Here is a 20,108-nt window from a genome sequence, read left to right as displayed (position 1 = left end):
CGCCTCACATTCCTTGTGGAATAGAAACGTGCCAGTCCCCCAAAGCCCAAAGTCTTGCTAAATGGACATCTCTACCCAAGCTGGGCCACGTGGCTGCTGTGACATCACTGTCTTCACTCCAGCATTCTGAGATTCCAAACCAGGACTTCACAGATACGTGCTTTGCTCGAATGGAAGTTGTGTTTGTGTGGATGCAATTCTTGGACTAAATGACTGTGGCTCTTGAGAAAGTGGTATTTTTTTTTTTTTTTGAAAAACAGTACAGGTGTTTCTTTTTTCCTCCACACTCCCAAATAAAACATGCCCAAAGAACACTTTGGCATTCCCTTTTACTGGGATTTCAATCAGATCCTGCTGTCTTACTTTTCCCTAAGTAAACACTTGCCCTGAGTAGGAGTATTTGGAAAAAGATACATCTAAGTACTGTCTCTATTACATGATTTTAAGAAAGGGGGAATATTCTAATTACAACGTTCTTGCTCATATCAAGTGCTTACTCTGTTGATGATTAACTTGGCAACAACTATATCTCTTGCACCTTTCGCTTTGACCTTGATAAGGTCTTACCTGCAAAAGAGCAGGGTCCTAAGCCTTGTGACACACAGGTGTTTCTTTTAGGAGTTTCAGACATTTCAGCCCTAGCGTATACAAAATAGGAGGGCTTTGTGTGCAAATTTGAACAAATGTAAATTAATAACAAGGGTCGAAGTTGTGAAAAACAAAGTGTGGCAGGAAAAAAAGAGCTTCTGATGCTATGAAACCATTGATTATCACTCCCTAAAGAAATTTAAATTCTTAAAAGAGATATGCAGTCACTTCAGCTTCAATTACTGGAATTTTCTTAGCAGCTGTAAACTGGAGATGATTGTCATGTGCTGTGGATACTGTCACAGTCCCTCACATAAATGCAGAAGGCAGAAGGATGCTTCCTGGGCCCACATGACCAATGGGACAAGTGGGAGTCAATATGCAGATAGAACCTGTTCTTGACTTTCAGTATCACCAACTCTCAGCACGTCACCATCTTTGCCAAGAGTGTTAATATAGGTGCCTTCTAGAGGTGACTGTCAGCCAGGCTGATGACATTTGAACCACCTAAGACAGAAGTGCAAAGCAGAGGCCCCTGAGTTTGGCAGCCATTACAAATTATGTTGCTAACCTTGCTACCACTAGGAACTGAAAATTTAACTGCAAAAAGCCACTTTCGCTACCCACATCCCCTATCAGCCCACCCAGTGCAATAGTTTCTTATTCTTAGTCTTTGAAAACAGATTAGGAAAATACCTGATTTCCAAAAATAAGATGCTAAATCTAATATGTACGGATAACAGTATTCTCAAACTTGGAGGTAGAGTCACAATTCCACTAGGGGGAGCAAGACGGTAACGTGTTACCTGGGAGATAAGAGTAAATGTTCAGGTTGTGTAATTAAGAGAAGTAAGGTAGGTGGAGGATCCACTTTATTCAAGACATAAAAGAACTCAAGATTCTGAGTTCTTAGTAATAAGTAAACATACACATTATTACATACCAAAACAAAAATCAAAAAAATTTCCCATTGATCCCTGAGGATCCAGGTTTTTAGGAAATGAAAGTAAAGCTATTTAAAACTCAAGTGTTAAAAAATTATTTTCATCATGTGCAAAACCCAATTCAATTATTCCCTCGATTCCATTTTTTAAAAGTGCCACTAGTGGCAGCAGATACGCCACTGGTTTAGGTACAAAGCCCATCGTGGGTTCTATGGAGCGAGCCCAGCTGGTTGAGCGTCTCTGTTTCTGGACAACAGACTCTTGTCCTTACTCAGGGAAGAATTCAAGACTGAGGCACAGTAAGCGAAAGCAAGCACACTCCATAGATAGAGTGCGGTCCCTCACGAAAGGCAAGAGGGAGCGAGACCCAGAGGTATAGGGATGTTTAGTTTAAAGTAAAAGCAAATACATCCTCCTTAGACAGAGTGCAGGCATCTCAGAAGGCAAGACAGAGAGCGACCACAAGGCAGCATGGGGTTGTTAGTTTTTACGGGCTCAGAATTTCCTATGCTAACAAGAAGGAGGATTATTCTGACCATGTTGAGAAAGGAGTGGGAATTTCCAGGAATTGGCCACTGCCCACTTTTAAACCTTTTATGGTCAGCCTAGGAACTGTCATGGGGCCTGTGGGTGCGCCATGAGGCTCAAGGTCTACTGGAAGCGGAATCTTCTGCCATCGTGGTTCTACCTAGTTTGTCCTGTCCTCAATTGCTGTGTCACATGCCTTCAATGGTTGTGTCCTGCTCCCTTCCCTCTTGTCTCATATCCACTCCATCCCATCGTGCAATGAGGTCATGGGTGCCCTCTCCAAAATCCCCTAATGAAACCATCAATTTGATTTTGGCTAAAACCACTGTAGAGTGCCCTTCACTGTCCCTTTGTCAGAGCTGCGTGTTCTTTACTAACACGTGTTGGCTTTGGAAGATGAGCAGGGTGACAGAGGCTGTCACTGAGCATCTGGGACTACAGTCAATGGTAAGAAGTCCAAAAAGATGCTCCGGCATCACAGTCCAAACTCTGGGTATGTTGCTTGTCCTTTTCTCTTTAGATTGGGTAACTAAAGACTCCAAGTCTAACATAAAACCTCTTGCATTCTATTCAGGAGTGAGTGTTGGGAATCAATAGTCAAGAGGAAAAAATGATATTCCTGCACATCTGTCCATACTTGAGTATTCTGAGTGCAGTATGTCATTAAAGCAGGACGGGATCACGTTATTAGTAGCTAATAGCTGATGCAGCAATAATCTGGCCGTATGAAACTATCAACTTACATGAACATGCTGAAACACTTCATTAGGTAACAACTGGTTTTTGTGTGAGGCAGTGCTTGCATTTTTACAAAAGGATAATAAAAATCTGTTCGAGTCACTAGATTTAACGGACAGAACTTGTTAGCACTATTCATCTGGGTCCTGCTGTGTGATCCGCTGAAAGGATGTCATTGAGTGCTTCCTGAATATAGATCACTCTTTACTTGGGGAGAAGATCACTCCATCACAGAAAGATAATGATGATCATAAAAACCAAAATCTGTTTCTGTTAATAACTGTACAAAATACACCGAGTCCTCATAAACATTTTTAATGCAGGTCTGCATGTCTGAAAATGTTTCCTACAAACTATGCTGCAAAGTGTCTATCATATTATTAAAAACAGAAAACGCATAAAATATCACTGTCAGTCATACCCTCTTTATATGTAGCTATGTATTAACCTTATACTTAAACATTGTGAAAGAACTATAGTTAATCAGAAAATGGAAACATTAATCTATTATCCAACTTTTTCCAAAATGAAGACATAACACACAGGCATTGACTATGATATAGTTATTCAAGGACCAGTCATTTTGTTTTTGGGACTTTCACCTCCCTTGTCGCACCTTCCTTTCCCGAGGTCCTCCTTGGCTGTTTCTCTGCTAAGACTACACGTTAGCACCTTCACCGGAGGAGAGTGAGCCAGAGAGGAAGACAAATGAAACCGAGGCACGTCAGCGTTGCTGCCAGTTACTCAGAAAAGATCAGGTAAGAGGAAATGATGAAACAACAGTATCTGTTAGATTAAAATCTGGAGGCAACGTTGATTTTTACAGACCTGAGATCTCTCTCTCTTTTTCTGCTACAATAGGGAGACTCATGTACGGTATCAGACTGACTTGGGATGAAATCTTAGCCATGCTTTCCCCATCTATAAAACAAAGTTACTGTAGCCATTTTATAAGATGTGTTTAAAAAAAATAACATAATATATGCAGTGCCTCCTGTACAAGGCCAGATGCCTAATGGACACTCAATAAAAATAATGATTAGTGTTGACTTGGAGGTGACAAGCTCAAAAACTTTCATAGGCAAGTGCATTTATGTCCATCCATCCTACAGTCAGAAAAATAAGAAATCCAGGGAGATTTCCTTAAAAACTACAGAGCAAATAAATCAAGTTAGGATTATAACCCACTCAACACTACCAGCAAAGCAGAGGGGCCCATCATACTGGGAAGGAAGGGTTTATATACAGGCAAGGGAGTGGAAATCACACTGAGCCTGACTTGGTCATTGTGACACTGGGCAGCCTCAAGAGTTGCAAAACGCTCTATACTGAGGGGTCTAGTCTATAAAACCAAAATAACAGCAACTCACTTGAATAACACGTCATCTCTCCTGACTGTTCAAGCCGTGACCATATTTATGTCCACTGGGATGTGAAATCATAATTTTACTTTTTAAGGTTATTATAAACAGGTATGGTTATACTTTTTTCCTTTACGATCTCCTGATGGTCGTAAAGGAGATTAATTCCCTGTCTGGAGCTGTGAGGGGTCAAGTGATTTGCCTGTTAGTGGCCAAGTTGAGACTAGAATTTAGTTTTCCTGATTCCCCCAGTTCAGTACTTCCTCTCTCTCACATGTCATGTGAATACAATACATTACAACTAATACAGCATAAACACATATATAGCTCCTGATCAGGAACTCACCCTCAGTTTCAATGAACTTTCTATGAAGAAGTATTTGACGCTTTATAACTCACGAAGGAAAAAAATGTCACCACATCTATTCTCTCTGTATATGTGTATACATTTACTCCATATAGTGACTATATTTGTGCATATTTTTCTAGACATAGTTACTCTCAACAAAATAACTAACAATAAAACAATCTTGGCAAAAGTTAGAAAACAAAGAACTACAACTTTTGAAAGTAGGGGGCTTAGTGTGGATGGAGTTACCAGAAAGAAGGAGAAGGCAGATAGTAAGCTGGGCCTTGAATAAGACTGTGGGATACATCTTTCACCTTGGAGAAAAGATGATGAGATTGGAAAAAAAAAAAAAAAAAAGAACTGGGTGAGGGGAGCACCATGCCAGCAGAGAGTTTTAACCTAATCTTCTGGGCAAACAGGAACTGGAGGTCTTGAGCAAGAAAACGGCACAAAGTTTTTGCAAACATTTAATCTGGCCACAGTGTGCACTGAGCCTCAGAGGAGGACAGAGTGGAGACAGAGAGTCCAGTTAGACTCTGCCACAATCCAAGGCATCGCAAGAGGGAACTTTCCCATCTTCATTTATCTCAGGCTCCCCAACTGCTACTTCCAGGGATGCATAGAAACAACAGATACTGTTTTTAGTTCTTTGATGTTGCTCTATTCCTGGATGAAATTTGGCTCAGTGTCTTGGCCGCTCTCCTTCACTCTTTATATACAGCCCAAATCTCCTGTCCCCGAGACACTACTGTTTCCAGGTGAAATCGGGGTTACTTCCTTCAGTTCCTGGAACACTTCCACCTTTGCCCCAGCAGAACCTCCACAGAAGTAAGTTCTGTTTTGTCAGACTTGTCAGTTGAATCGCTGAATTTAGATCGTAGCATTTCAAAAATAGGCCACATCCATAAAGAGAAAAGCAAAGCAAAACAAGGCAGACAGACTTTGCCAAATGCCATATTTTTATTGGGATCTCCTGCCAACTACCCACATCTTTTTTCACTCTGTCTAGTTTCAAATGGCTTGAGATCACATCTACACTTTAGCTAAGTTAATTAAATAGCGTTTGGGAGTTAATGTTTAGAGAAAGTTAATTTAAGCAAGAGCACAATGGATCCAAGAGGTTAGTTTATGCGGCATATTTAAATCACTGTAAATTTTAGCGAAACTAAAAGAACGATATACTTCTACAACAGTTTCCTGTTTTGAGAAATTGTTAAGAGGTTTTCTTTCCTACCTTAGTTTTGTTTACATTCTTTGTATAACTGTGTCTTACAGTATACTGAATTCATGTGGTTTCAAATGCAAATGGTGATTTAACAGTGCTAATCCGTGTAAGTCATTTGAGTGATCCTTATGGGGAAAAATATCATATATGGCCAGATGATGACTTTCAGGGTAATAAATGTATTCAGTGTAATTTCTTTGTTCAGATAACAACGTTGCCTCCAGATTTTAATCTAACTGATACTGTTGCTTCATCATTGCCTCTTACCTGACCTTTTAGGATGCATTTTACAAACATGACTTTTTACTGCTATCTGGTATGTACATCCCTTATCGTGATAAGAACAATGTTAAAAAAGTATTTCTAAAGAAAAAATATGACAGAAAGTTAATTACAGTACTATTTCTCTTGTAATGTACAATAATTATAACTTTTGAGAATTATTGGAAATTGGAAGCTAACTAAGGCAATTCAAGTGTTCTTTAAAAACAAAATCGATGTGTAGAAATCAAAGGCATTCATCAGGAAGGTGGCAATTTTTTGTTATATTTGAGAGGGATGGAATGACTACATGTGAGATATAGGAATTAACCCCGTCACATTAAGTCATTCATGATTCAGGCAAACCCCAAATTGGATTTGTCTAATTTGTTAGAACCTGGATCCTCTCAGAAAAGGGGGAAACAGGAAGGGTTAAGAAGTCAAGGTGGTGTCTGCAGAGGAAGCAGGACTTGACTCAAGCCACCTTTTGCCCAATCAAGTCTTTCCAAAGCCCATGAGAATTTCCCTTTAAGCTTTCTCCTTCCTCTCTGTAGTCCTTTGAATCCCATATGCACTCCTAGGAAAGGAGTTAAACTCTCACCACCTCTCCACGGGAAGCCAGGGGGGGATTAGGGATATGTGCAAAACGGAGTCACCTTCCTGGCCCCGGCTGTTCAAACCACTCTCAAATCTAAGGCAGTAGGCTGACCAGAACCTCAAGTAGTCTCTGCCTGAGATGCCTAGAGGGTCCCCTGCTGCCCACAAAACCAGGAAAGTCACAAAGAATGCAAATCTATCAGAGATCCTCTCAGTGGTCTTCAGCAAAGCATCTTCCCAATTCCCCTATCCAATGTCACAGCAAGGGCATTCAGTGGCAGATCTCAAAGAGAAATGATAAGGCAGCAAGAAGAGAGGAGTCCAAGAGACTGAAACACATTAGATAATATAAAATGGGAACTTTTGCAAAAAGTACAGTGACATCATATTTCCTTGCAGAGACAACAACCCAGTTCATATTTCCTTTATTTCTCTGCATAGCACCCCACCAAGAAATGAAAAATACATTTTTAAAAAATTAATCTGGTACACTTCAGGTAACAACCACATTCCATTCAACAAAGATTGATTAAATGTAAGAAATTCACTAAGGGTAAGAAATTTGGACACTGAGATGTAATAATCAGTCTCTCCCTTGATGATGTTACTAAGGTGTAAGAGGAAGTCTACAAAGTTGTGTACGAATATACGCGACTTGAGTGCAAGGTAAATACCAGAGACATACATGAAGATGGGAGAATGATCGCATCTGGCTCCCTGAAAGATGTAGCCTTTGAAATGAATTGGAGAGGATTTAAACAGGTAGAGATGGACAAAATGGAAAGGAAGCACTCCTACTTCAGAAGAATGTGAGCAGAAGACTGATTACACACAGAGAAGAGGTACATTTGGTTGGAGCCCAAGTGAAGTGAGGGAAGCTGAGAAGTAGTCGGGGATCCTACTACAGAAGGCTTTGAATGCCAGGCTTAAAAAATTTGGACTCTCATATAACTGGGGAGCCATGCATGGTTTTTGAGCAGAAGAGTTACCTAAGAGTTGTGCGTTAGAACGATCTCTCCGGAAATGATGGACTGGAATTAAAAAATCAGAATGGTTCAACAAGTTAGGAGACCACAAGCAACAACGGTCTGGGCGAGAGGTCCTGGGGCAGAAGCCCTCGGACTTTAGGGTCTAAAAGGTGGAAGAGGAGGAGCTAGCCCGCTCAGGCACGGCCATCTCCGTGCAGAAAGACCCTCATCCGCTTCCTGGGCGAGATGCAGGGCTCTCGGGAGCAGAGCTGCCCCGACCACTGGCAGAGGAGCACCGGAAGTTCTGCAGCACCCACTTTCTTTACTTTTCCACTTGTGCAAGCATCCCCAGTTGCCTGCTCTGTTCTGTTCAGCTCTGGGACAGGAAGTTCCTGGGGCTCTGAAGTCAGTTAGCATCCTGCATCTGTACAAGCTGCCACTGCTCTCCCCAGTCCACCACAGAAACCAGAGCAAAAGGCTTTGGGTTTGGGCGCTACCTTCATAGTTTAGGTTTTGATGAAAAGAAAACTTATCTTCATGTCATGAGCTCAAAAAACAAACAAAAAAACCCAATCCAAGTATAATGCTGTCATTATTTCTTAATTCTAAAATTCAGTCAAAGAATAAAATTCATTTTTTTCAAGCATGCAAAGTTTGAAAATAGAAGTATTATGTGAAAGGGACTTTCTAATACATAAAAACCTCTATGCATTTTCTCTTTCTCTTATATTTGCTGGTATGTAATCTTAGTAGTTTCCCTGTTGCAACAATACAAAGACAAGGTAAAGAAAAAATGTAATAACCTTTCCCATCACCTAATGTGTATCCTACCACATCTTCCCACAAGTCCCTGCTGATACATCAAAATATAGATACAGATACAGAAGGTTACACTGATTGTTATCTCAGAAGTGGAAATTCACTATTTCCCTTTCTTGCTATTGGCAAGAACAGTAACATATTGAGGCTATCCCCCAGGTGGCTAGCTAGAGGATTACCTCATTTCTTTTCATAGCTATATAACACTCCACAAAATGGATAGATCACAATCTGCTTAGTTATTCCCCTATGGCTGGGCACTCAGGTTGTTTCTAGTTTGCCCCACAACAAACAGCCTCTGTCGATGTCTATCCTGACCAGTGCACTTCACGGAAAAGGGCTACCAGAGCTGAAAGCATTTTCTGAGAACCTACTACAGGCTATTTTTCTGACATATGCCAAAGAAATGTGTGACATAGTCCCTTCCTCAGAGAATGCCAAATATAGTTGGGGAAACAGCCTAACCCACACAGAACAATTAAGCCATGTAAGACGGGACTGAACCACGTTCTACAGACTTTACGCAAGTGGATGTGGGGTTTTCCTCCAGTACCAGTACAATGACAGCTCACAGGTCCCTTTTGCCCTAACATTCTAAGAACCTTCTCTGATGCAGACAAGGGGGAAACAGGAAGGGTTAAGAAGTCAAGGCGGTGTCTGAGGAGGAGGCAGGACTTGACTAAAGCCTGAGAATAGTTTAGATGGATGGAGAAACAGAAATTGTATCTCAGAGAGACAAATGAGCTGGGGTCCAGCACTGACATGAGTCCCATATACACTCAGGAGGGTGACAGTACGCAGGCCCTTCTCCAGGTCACTGCATTTCCAAACACCCCACCTCATTCTCCTCCACCCCCACCCAGCCTCTGCTTTAAAGGCATAAAAGAACCCCAAGTTCAGCTGCCACAGAGCATTACACTAAAGACTGATTCAAATGCACTACTTCCAGCCAGTGTAAGGTTGAAAACACCCCTCAGATCTCCTCTCCCATCCTCCTCCCGCCCCTCCCCAGCCCCGCCAGCACACACACAAACACACACCCACACACGTACACAGACACACACACACGTGTACACACACACACCCCCCACCTTGTTCTGTGCTCTTCAGACAATAGCTGTTGCTTAAATTGTTCCTGTCCATCTGGAAAATAACATAAGTAACATGGAAGAAAGTAATAATGAAGTTTAAGTGATTGTGATTTAACCCCAAAACTGAGTTCTTTTGAAAATCAAAAACTCAGTTAAAAATGCTGATATCGATAATCTGACCACTATACTGTTCGTCTGTCACTCCACACTGCAATGCTATGTTTGCAGCCTACCAAGTCCGTTTAAATATAAAACATGTTTAATAACATGTTTTCAACTTTACCACATTGGTAAATAGGATTTGAGAGTTCAGGGTACGTTCCAGATATATATTAAGCCTTGATGCTGACTTTGAGTGGCTCTGTGACAAAGTTCTGAAAATGAATTGGACATAAGTAAATTAATGTGCTTTTTATCTCCAAGTCTTGAGATTTAAAAGTTGCATGCAATTTTTAACTGAGGTGGCGCCACAGGGAAGTCTGTGGTTCTCTTTCTTTTCACTACCCTCCCCGGTCTAAAATTAGCTTTCAACATATTTTTTTAAACTTTAGGAAAACAAGATTTACTCCCAGGATGTTAACTTGAAAGCCAAATTCAAAGGCATAATCTAGACAATCATATTGCAGAAAATAAGGGCTTTTAATAAGGACAGAGAGTTACTGAGTTTAAATAAAACCTAATTTGCTATGTGTTTCTATCTAGCAGTAGGAAAAGAAAGCCCTCAACCTCCACTGTCCTAGCCCAACCACAGAGGCAACTGAGGTCTGAGCCTGGGTACCAGGGAGGCAGCCAGTGTCCCAACGCCTCCTGTGGCCTGACTGACCATAATTGACATGCCACCTTTCTTGGTGGCTCCAAACCCCCTTCTCCTCACCAACACTCTCCCTGACGTTGGCTCTAAATGGTTTGGAGACCTCACTAGTGTCCTCGCAGGGTAAATCTAGATTTGGTAATCTGCACGACACATCTAACATCAAAACTCTTAGCAACTGTTACCCAGTTACCACACAACACTTCAGTGGTTCAACATGCACAATGTGGTCACCGTTCTTTAGAGATCACGGTCCCAACTGAGGGGGACTTCCGGCTGCCCTTCCTCCTCCCAGGGACAGAACTGGGCTTGGCCAAAGGCAGTAAAACCAGGGTCTCGTGTGACGGACACGGCCTGCCCGGGCGTGTTGAGGCCTGTTCCCTCTTTTAGAGACTCTGAGTACATCTGGCATGTGCGAGTACATTCTGCTTCTTGAATCATGACCAATCAAAAATGCCACAACAAGGCCACCAAGGGAAGGAGAGAGAAATGATCTGAGAAGCCAGAGGCCTGGGTTTACGCCAGCTTCGGGTAGGAGGTGTTACATGACTAGGGACGATCACAGTGTTAACAGAAACCTGCTTCCTCGCCAGAAAAGATGGGGTCAAAACAATCAACTCCCCAAGAACCAGAAAGGGAAGACCAGACCTCATGAGGGAAGAATCCACTGAGGGGTCCAGGTGATGGTCAGCTCACTCTGTGACAACAGCAGGGTCATGGGCCATACTGGTCACAGCAGGGGAAGCAGCAGAACCAGTCTGTTCAGAACTGGTCAGAGGACTGGGACAATCAAGAGACTGCAGTTCTCAAGGGCCTCTTTTTTCTTTTCTTCTTTCTTTCTTTTTTTTTTTTTAAGACCTACATGGGTGCAGAAGACATTTGGCTAATGATTCACAGCTGGGCTGCATATCAGAATCTCCTGGGAAACTGGGTCACACCCCAATGAGCCTGGTGCGTAAGTCAGAAATGGAAATCCCGGCAAGGCACTTGAAAAGGCCTTCCAGGCAACTTGCATGGGCTCCTCAAACATGCAGTACTGAATCAAACCCTTCATACCAACACCTTAGAAATAGTGCACTTTGACCCCATAACCCCACATCCAGAAGCCACCATAAAGAAATAACTAGATATGCACACAGTTTTTATATAGAGATGTTCATAACACCAGTACTCACGATCGCAAACATTAGAAAAGAACCAGTGTCGAAGCTAGGGAAATTATTAAATAAGTTACAATACACAAATCAAAAAAATATACAGATGACCACCAGGTACCTGAAAAGATGTTCAACATTATTAGTCTTTAGAGAAATGCAGATAAACACCATAATGAGATACTACTTCAGACACACTAGGATCATGAAAACAAAACAAAAAGTAAGTGTTGGTGAGAATGTGGAGAAACGGGAACATAGCTCTTGGGAGTATGAAACGGCGCAGCCACTGTGGAAAACAGTCTGGAGGCTCCTCAGTAAGTTAAAACAGAATTCCTAGATGACTCATAAACTCCAAAAAAATTGAAAATGGGTGTCCAAATAAAAACTTGTACACAAATGTCCATGGCGGCACTATTCCAAGAGCCAAAAGGTGGAAACTACCCAAATGTTCATCAACTGGTGAGGAGATAGAATGTGGTACAGTCATAAAATGGAATATCCCTCAACCATAAAAAGGAATGACATACAGTGATGGATGTTACAACATGGACAGACCTTGGAAACATACTAAGTGAAGGAAGCCATGAAGGTCACAAAAAGGCCACTTGTACAATTCCACTTATATTAAATATCCAGATTAAGCAAATTCACAGAGACAGTAAGCAGATTAGTGACTACTAGAGGCTGGGAGGAGGAGGGAACAGGACATGACTGCTTAATGGACATGGGGTTTCTTTTTGGAGTGATGAAAATCTTCTGGAACTTGGCTGTGGTGATAGCTGCACAATATCGTAAACATACGAAATGCTGCTGAACTGTACACTTTAAAAATGGTTAAAATGGTCAATTTTATTCATGTGATACGTATCTTACCACAATCCCCAAAAAGGGGCACAATACATGAAACAGAATATTCTAGTTATTAAAATTGATCTTTTGAGGGAATTTAATGAGATGTGGAAAAAGCAATCTATAAAACTATTTCCAGCGTGATCTGAGCTTCATGATACATAAATATGCCCAGGAAAACAAGGCCTGGAAGGAAATTTATAAAAGTGCCAAATAGGATGCTGACAGATACATTTTCTCTTACATTTTACTGTTATTTCCCAAATTTTCTATAACATTTTTACTGTTAAATATCATTGTCGTTAAACAGTGTTCTTATAATCATAAAAATAAAGAACTTTTTTTAAAAGATGAGACCACCTGACACTCTGAAGCACAGATCAAAAAACATAGCAAGAGTAATGACAGGTCTGAAAATCCATGTGGTGTCATGATTTCATTGGCGGGAGTGAGACAGTATTATGGAGTGTCTGAGACCGCAACAGTCTGGAGAATTTATGTCTCAATCCAGAGCTGGAGTTGTGACTCCAGACTTTTTGCGTTTTTCAAGAGATGATGCTGGAGCTCCAGACTTTTCAGCAAAATGCCCTGATTTTTTAATGTTGGCAACTTACTCAATATTTTTCAAACACCCCAGGCCAAACAAAACACATCTGTGGACCGGATGTAGCCCACAGGCGCCAGCTAGCAAATTTCAGTTTATAGGAACAGGAATGTTTAGCCTGGAAAAGAAAAACCTTCTAAGGGACATAGTACTCGCTTCCAATATCTGAAGAATGGTTGCGGGGAGACGTGTGAACTTAATCCGTTTGTCTCAAGAGGGCAGAACCAGAACTAAGGGGCTGGATGTCTCTCGGAAGCAGAATCGGGCCCCCCAAGATAGGGAGGGTTTTTCACGTTAGAGCAGATGCCCAACAACAAACAGAGCAAGTGCAACAAGCCACCCGTCCCCCAGGTGTCCAGCAAGGGCTACACAAGCGGGATTCCTGTGACGGGTCAGAAGCTGCATTAGGTCAAAGGCTCCCAATTATGGCTGCACAACAGAAACTTGGAAAAAACACAGATTCCTGGATCCCATCCCAGAACCCTGGGGTGAGGTCCAGGAATCTGTATTTTTTAAAGTGTCTCAGCTGCCTGGCAGATGGTTTAGAACCACTGCCATGAACCTGACTCTGCTGCTGGAAGTCTGTGACTCTAATCCATGGTGTGACCTAGCTGGCAGGTGAGGGTGGGGGGGGACAGGAGAAAGGAAGGACACCTTACTGGAGCTCATCATGGAGCAGGCTCTGTGCTCAATGCTTTCCCTATGTCATCCCATGAAATTTTCACCACAGTTGCTTGAGGTCAGAAATGATGTCCTCCTTCCTAGAGAGAGAGACACTAACGCTTGGGGAGTTCGTGTGACCCAAGGTTACTGCCGGTTACTGAGATCTTTCTGGCTCCAAATCACATACTAGTTCAACTCCACCACATTGCCCTCTCCAGCTCGTTCAACAAACATCTCTCAAGCATCCGTGGGGAGCCAGGCAAGGCACTCTGTGGTGGAGGGGATTCAGCAGTGATTAAAACAGTCTGCAGCCTCAGGCAGCTTTGGAATCTAGTGAGGAAACCAGAAAAGTAAGCAATGGCATCCCAGTGTGAACTAGGGGGCCTACCCAACCCAGCCTTGGCTTATCACGGAAGGCTTCCAGGAGGAGGTAACATCAAACCCAGGGCCCTAAAGTAACAAGAGAAAAGGGATTCCAGGCTGAGGCTGCAACATCTACATAGGCCCAGAGGCCAGCGGGAGCCTAACACACGTGGTTTAATGCGAGCGGTTCAGGGCGGCTGGAGCACAGGACACAAGGAGTGAAGTGGCCAGATGTGGGGCTGGCCAGGTGGGCAGGGCATAGCCTGAGCATTCGTGTATCATACTAAGATTTTGTCATTTACCTCCAGAGAAACAGGAAGGGTTGAGGATTAACACAAAGGAGTGACATTTTTCAGACTCATGTTATTACTGGAGATCAGACTGGCTGTGAGATGGAAATGGATTGGCAGGGCAGGGTTGACCAGAGTGGGGGACACCACATGGAAGGCTGGGGCAGTAATGTCAGCTCAGAGGTGATGGTCACCCTCACAAAAATGGTGGCAGGGCAGATGCTGTGAAGCTGAGAGAGGAACTGTGCCCTTTCCTTCAGTAAACAATATTACAGAGCCCGGGCTCCCTCCTGGCCTCTCTGCCAAAACTAGACATACAAGGATGTCTTGCTGTCATGGAGTTCACCCTTTGTTAGGCAATGTTTGTGGAAGAATTTTCAAAAGTATTAAATAATATACAAAACGTAGGCTGGTTAATTACGTTATCAGTAACAACACAGTAGTTAAAGGATGTTAGGGGCTGGCTCCGTCCCTCCTGCATCAGCAATTCTGAAAGAGCCATTGAGCATAAGGGCCCCACAAGGTAAGTCTGAAAAGTTATATCCTCATAAGGCTGGTCCTCTTCAGAATTACATTTCTAATATTTATCTACGAGAATATAGAGCAGATTGCCTCGGTGTTACGTCATCCCTAGAAAGTAAGAAGAATTTATCTACATTTTAATACACCACTCCTTGAATAGAAACGATCAACTTAAAAAATGGGAATGGCATATTAAATTAATAAATTAGAAGAATTAACAATTTATTAAATGTGGCCTCATATTAAATTAAATGAAAACACTTCTTGCCGTATACAAGAGAGATGCAGGGAACAAGTTTGGATTTATCCGAAAATGGACCACAGAGAAAGCAGCCAGAGAGAATCAGGACTCGGAAGGCAGGGAGCAGGAGTCTGGAGGAGGCTCCCTGCTCAGGGTTTTGTAGCAGATCTGGAGGAGGCTCCCCGCGCTCTGACCCACTGTCTCCAGAAGTCTGCACGTTCTCTTTCCTGAGTAACTCCGTTCAGTCTCAGTCCCGGGTCACTGGTGAAGCTGGGACTTTCTTACCACAGCCCCTGTATTTTAAGTCACAGCCACATTCTTCTCCTTCCTTTCCTTGACTCGAGCAGAGGAATCATCCTCGATTAAACGGCTGTGCTTGCGGGTGGCACATTAAGTTGCTTCTCTTTTAGAGGTGACTGTAATTGTCCTGTAGCTTCTCAGATGTCTCCTCTGATCTCTTATCATTCCAGCATCTTAATGTCCAGCAAGCAAAAGAGTACGTTAGCAAATGAATGTGTTCCATGCCAAGTCACTGAGAAAGCCCTCCTGTAGTTTCTTTTTTCGCCATGATGATGTTTCCTGACTGGGTTATATACCTTTCCCTGGTCCACCAGCAAAGGAGGAATATACTATTGGTTGGCGGTACTAAGTCAAAAATCTGCTTTCGTAAAAATGTTATAGAAAGAAAGAAATCATGCCCCATATGGATGAATAATCCTTACCTTTGCATTTGGCAAATCAGAGAAAAACAGAAATGAGGAAGAGGTATCCATTCCCTGGGTCCTTATGAGCCAGAATCAGAATCTCCAAACAGAATCAGCTTTTTAAAAATGTATCAGATTCCTAAAAGCAAAATTTTAAAGTCCCCCTTCCCTCCTTTATAAACTGTGCAGCTAGGACAGAAGGAGAGGAGATGCCACATGGTGATGGGGCTTTTGTTGCTATTCCTGGGTTATGGTTTTACAGCAGTCTTGGAAAGTATTGATGAACTATTAAAAATTACTTTCCTCAAACATTATAAATACATATTTTATTCTGGATGTTCGAAGAGATCCTTGAGGATTTGTTAAGTATTTTAGAGATTTTCTAAGTAACTTCACAGAAGACCCTGAAAACCAAGGTATGACCTAAGCCTGCCCACGGGTGCCCAAGTAGAGAACACTTGGTACCAATAACCACCACACACATGCCAACAGTGCAGAACCAAATGGAGGTCAGAGAGAGAGCTGGCCAGCTTCTCCTAAATTCTCGGAAGAAGTTATCTGAGTATCCATCCCACCTCTCCTCCCACCCTGGAGAAGCACGGAGGATAAATGACACGTGGGAGAGGAGCTGTTAGCCCTTCAACTTTCAGCATCCAAAGGCTAGTTCGCTTTCCCAGTGGCAGAGGTGAGTGGGCAAAGCTAAGCCACGCCACATATCCAGATGCCTATTTTTCAAGAATGGCTTTCATTTTAATGCTTTCAAATGGGTTCTAATGGTAACCTTAGAGAAGAACAACCCAAAACCCCATGTAAGTGACCCATTTTCTCCAGGCTGTTTTTCTCCCTCTCTCAGAACATAGTGTGATTCATCCATTAGGCTATCTGGAAAATAGGCATTTAGAACAAAAGCAAAGGGGATACAACAGCCAGTACCATTAGAGGCAGCTCTTTGGTTTGCTTTGTGCTGTTCAAGTGATTCATGAATGCAATTCATTTCCTTGCCTACGGTTCACATGCTCACGGCTCTTCCCGATGAAAAGGCAAGATGTTCTGAGTAGTTTCTCTGAATGGACCAAATCCTGGTGCTGTTTATGAACCCCAGATCCAAACCCCTGACTTCATAAAAGCTCTTCGTTATTCACGTGAATGGACCCCAAGAAGGGGACAAATATGAAATCTACAGAAAATAAGTTTTAGTTGGCATCCTGCTTCAGCCCTGCTAAATCATTTACCAGAGAAAACCTGGCTTGAGAATACCTTCTTTGGTACCCCGACTGCTCTCAAGTGGGAGAGCAAATGAAGAGAGAAATGATAAAATGACTAACGGCTAGAGAGCTGGAGAAAGGATGACAGGTCGCCGAGTCAGAGCTGCACCTCCCTTCCCGGGCCTCTAGCAGACATCGCTAACCTAGCACGGCATGCTTCTCCATCTCAAAGACACAACCGCAGAAGCTTTCTCAGCACTCAAGTACTTCAGGCAATGGTTACCCACCAAGAACAGTTGGCCCACTTACCACTCTGGTTTAAGAGACAGCTAGATGAGCCATTGGTGATTTACAAAAATAAAAAGTAGATCAGTCTTTCATTTAGCTATTTTATTTATTTCCTGCTAAGAACTGGAATAGTTTACGGAAATCACCGTGAAAAGCTAGAAAGGGTTAAGCACTAAAACAGTTGCTTCTGATTTCTGTAAGATGGACAGATATGCAAGCTGCTGCCACACACAGCACGAGATGCCTACGGATCAGGAGAACAAAGAACCAGGACGAGAGTTTTAGTCCAAGACGGAGGGAACCAGAGCTGCAGCTGGCAGGTGAGGGTTGCTGAGGAGAGACGGCACTTTGGGAGCCTCACCTGGGGGAACGTGGGCAAAGCAGGAAATTGTTCAGGAACCACAGGAACCCACTCCTCCTTCCTGAAAGACTTCTCTTTGTAACAAAAATTCCTTTGAGTGAAAGGTTCCCCTTCAGGCTGAAATCACCCCTGAGAGAGTTAGAAGAGTATCACTTAGTCACTCTTATGCGGAATTATTTAGTTGTGTTTTTTTTTTTTCCTTGACTCCTAAATAAAGGTCAGCAGCAAGAGGAGGATGGGTATTTTCAAGAGGGACAAGGAAAGAAAAGAAACATGATTTGAAGCCTCCTGAGAAGGGCCACACTGGATCCAATATTGGGCTCAGGGACAGCAGAGCATCCTTGAGGGGCATTTTTGATTGGCTACTTCACACTAAGTACTTTTGCACACATTATCTTGCTTCCTCCTCATCACTAACAGTGAGTTATTATTAACAGCATCCTTTTACAGATAAGGAAAACAAGGCTCAGAAACTGAAGTCATCCGACCAGTGACAGAAAGGTAGCAGGGGACTGAGGCTGGATCCAGGTCCAGATATGTGCGGTTCCAGAGCTGGAGCCCTTCCCAGCACGCTGAGCTGGATCCCTTGGACAGGCATCAAAGACACACTTGGCACATTCAGAAATTTTCCTTAAGGCGGATGCCTGTCTTTATTGCGTCACACTCTTCCAGAGTTTACGAAGGAAGCAAATTCTCCTCTTGCAAGACAGGTCTTAAAAGAGTAGGGCTGCTCCACCTGTTGGAGCACCTTGTCTTGGAGAGATTAGGGGGCTGGGAGGTCATGCGGACTGGAACGGCATGTGTCTGCTTCCTGCGGCTCAGATATCATTGCTCCCCCGTGGAGAGATGCAGCTTCCAAGGAGGTCAGAAACAGAAGCCGAGCATGGCCTGAGCTCCACGCAGAGAAGAGTGAAAGACTAGAGGGGCAAATGCCCTCCTGCAGCCTCCGATGAAGCAGAAAGCATCCAGGGTGGAATCTGCTCCGATCTGTGCAGCAGCCTATGAGCAAATCCTGTCCTGCTCCATCAGTGGCTTCACCTAGGGACTACAGACACCCTCTCCCATCCGGGAGGCTCTACTGTGGACCTTATGCCAAGAGAGGGTGTCAGACCAGGGGGCTCCCTTCTCTAAGGGAGGCACATGCCTCCCACTCTGACTCCACGAAGCCAGCTGCAGCCACTCTCCATCACTCTCCACACTCCTCACTCACGCGCTATTCACCCTCAGGATTCTGACGGGCCCCAGGCTCTGCCCTTGGAGCAGGTCCAGGGAAACCCAGGATTAATGTCCGCAGCACTTGTGGGCTGGGCAGTCACACTTGAGGGGTGACGTGCGGAGCAGAGCGCCTCCTGCATGAGTGATAAGATGGGGTGGCTGGGGGGAGTGGGGAGAGGGAGGGAAGGGAACCAGCATGCAGCACATGCTTCCCACACCTCAGATAACTTCACCAAGGAGCCAGGATGCAGCCACACCTGTTTAAACTGTTGCCCCAAAGTCCTTGTAACAGAAGAGAGGAGGGAATGTGTCCCTCTGGATACCTGCCTCAAAAATAATTTAACTTCATGTACATTTTCCAGTCTATGCCTTAAGATAGTCATATTTAATTCAATGTGACAATAATGCTTTTAGACGACTGACAGAAAAAATTAACTGTCTGGGAAATAAATCATGTTAATCCTGTGAATTATGTGGACCCTGACATACCTTGAGGCATCTGCCCTGGCGTCCATCTCCAGGGGCATGGGAATCTCAGACCAAGTCAGGGCCATATGGTCCTGCCGCCCCATCCCACCATGAGATTCTCCTTCGTTACCTACTTTGCAGGTTCCAGGTGCTCCTTAAGAAAGGCAGGAGATTATAAACCATAACTCAGACAAGAGGAATAGTGACAGCAAGCAGGAGACAACACAGCCCAAGGAAGCCCCACGAAAGGGAAACAGGTCAAGACCAAGAGAGCCAAAGGAACACATAGTGGGGACCCAGCCCCTCTGCCCTCTTCTCCAGGTTTGCCATCATCACTCTAATGATGAAGATGAGAAGACCAAAAGTCTCATACACAGGGATGTGCTTTGTTGAGTCTGTCTCTCTCTCTCTCTCTCTCTCTCTCTCTCTCTCTCTCTCTCTCTCTCTCACACACACACACACACACACACACACGTGCACACATCCCAGGACCGCTCTGGGAGAAGCAGAGGAGGCATTACAGGCATGCAGATCCTGAGAATGAGGAACTGAGTGAGAAGGTGCTGATGCCGGTAGATACAGAAGACGTCGGACATCAGGCAGTATTTAAGCCAAAGCTGGAGCAGGTAGGTGTGACCCAGTGAGGGCACACCAGCATCAGACAGGAGGTCAACTGGCCTCTGAGGCTGGTTATGATAAGCCAGTAGGCGTGTGAGCTGAGACAATGGATCGTCCTCAAAGAAACCATTTCATTCTCCAGTTCCAAATCCAGAACCACAAGTAAGCATTGTCTGCAGCAAATATTTAAGTCCTCATGGGTGTACTGATCATCTAGTTAGTCCACTGTTACCGAGGCAAAGGCAAATTCTCAAGGATGTACCAAGACCAGATGTTCCAG

At 43.5% G+C, this 20,108-nt stretch overlaps 1 protein-coding gene across 5 annotated transcripts in view; it reads right to left on the bottom strand.

The window, feature by feature from the left end:
• Positions 1–20,108, bottom strand: part of ANKRD44 (ankyrin repeat domain 44) — a 284,102-nt gene that overhangs the window by 177,643 nt on the left and 86,351 nt on the right. The window lies entirely within an intron of this gene.

The sequence above is a fragment of the Camelus ferus genome, chromosome 5, assembly GCF_009834535.1.
Source record: "Camelus ferus isolate YT-003-E chromosome 5, BCGSAC_Cfer_1.0, whole genome shotgun sequence".
In the NCBI taxonomy this organism is placed as follows: domain Eukaryota; kingdom Metazoa; phylum Chordata; class Mammalia; order Artiodactyla; family Camelidae; genus Camelus; species Camelus ferus.
This window is presented reverse-complemented; position numbering and strand designations above follow the sequence as displayed.